Source organism: Cucurbita pepo, chromosome LG02 (assembly GCF_002806865.2).
Source record: "Cucurbita pepo subsp. pepo cultivar mu-cu-16 chromosome LG02, ASM280686v2, whole genome shotgun sequence".
Taxonomy (NCBI): Eukaryota; Viridiplantae; Streptophyta; class Magnoliopsida; order Cucurbitales; family Cucurbitaceae; genus Cucurbita; species Cucurbita pepo.
The window spans coordinates 6,113,309-6,113,984 of record NC_036639.1 but is presented as its reverse complement, the minus strand read 5'-3'; positions in this window follow the sequence as shown (position 1 = coordinate 6,113,984).

Sequence of the window (676 nt, the reverse complement as noted above, 5' to 3'; positions counted from 1 at the left end):
TCGACGAAGTGACGTAAGTATTCTTCGAGCAAGCAATTGAACCGTTCTGTCTGTCCATCGGTTTGAGGGTGATAACTCGAGGAGATGTTTAAGGTTGTTCCCAAGAAGGCGAATAACTCAGTCCAGAATGTCCCAATGAATCTGCCATCTCTATCACTGATGATGCTTGACCGAATACCCCATAGCTTTACAACGTGTTTGAAAAATAGTTGGGCTGTGAGTTCTGCAGAGCATAATTTTGGAGTGGGGATGAATGTCGCATATTTCAAGAATTGGTCTACAATAACCAAGATGGCGTCATATTTCCCGACTTTTGGAAGGTGTGTTATGAAGTCCAGAGATACACTTTCCCAAGGTCTTGTCGGCACAGGTAGAGGTTCCAAGAGTCCAGAGACTTTGGCTTTCTCGACTTTGTCTTGTTGACAGATGAGGCACGTCTTGGTGTATTGCATGATGTCGTCTCGCATGTTTTGCCAGAAGTACCCCTTCTTTATTAGGGCGTACGTTCTTTGCCACCTAGGGTGTCCGGCCCATAAGGTATCGTGACATTCCTGAATGAGCTTCTTCCTCAGTTCCCCCATTCTTGGGACATACAATCGGTTTCCTTTGGTCAACAGGAGGTCTCCCTCAACCCAAAACTGTCGTGTTTTTCCAGCTTTAGCTAGTTCGACGACGG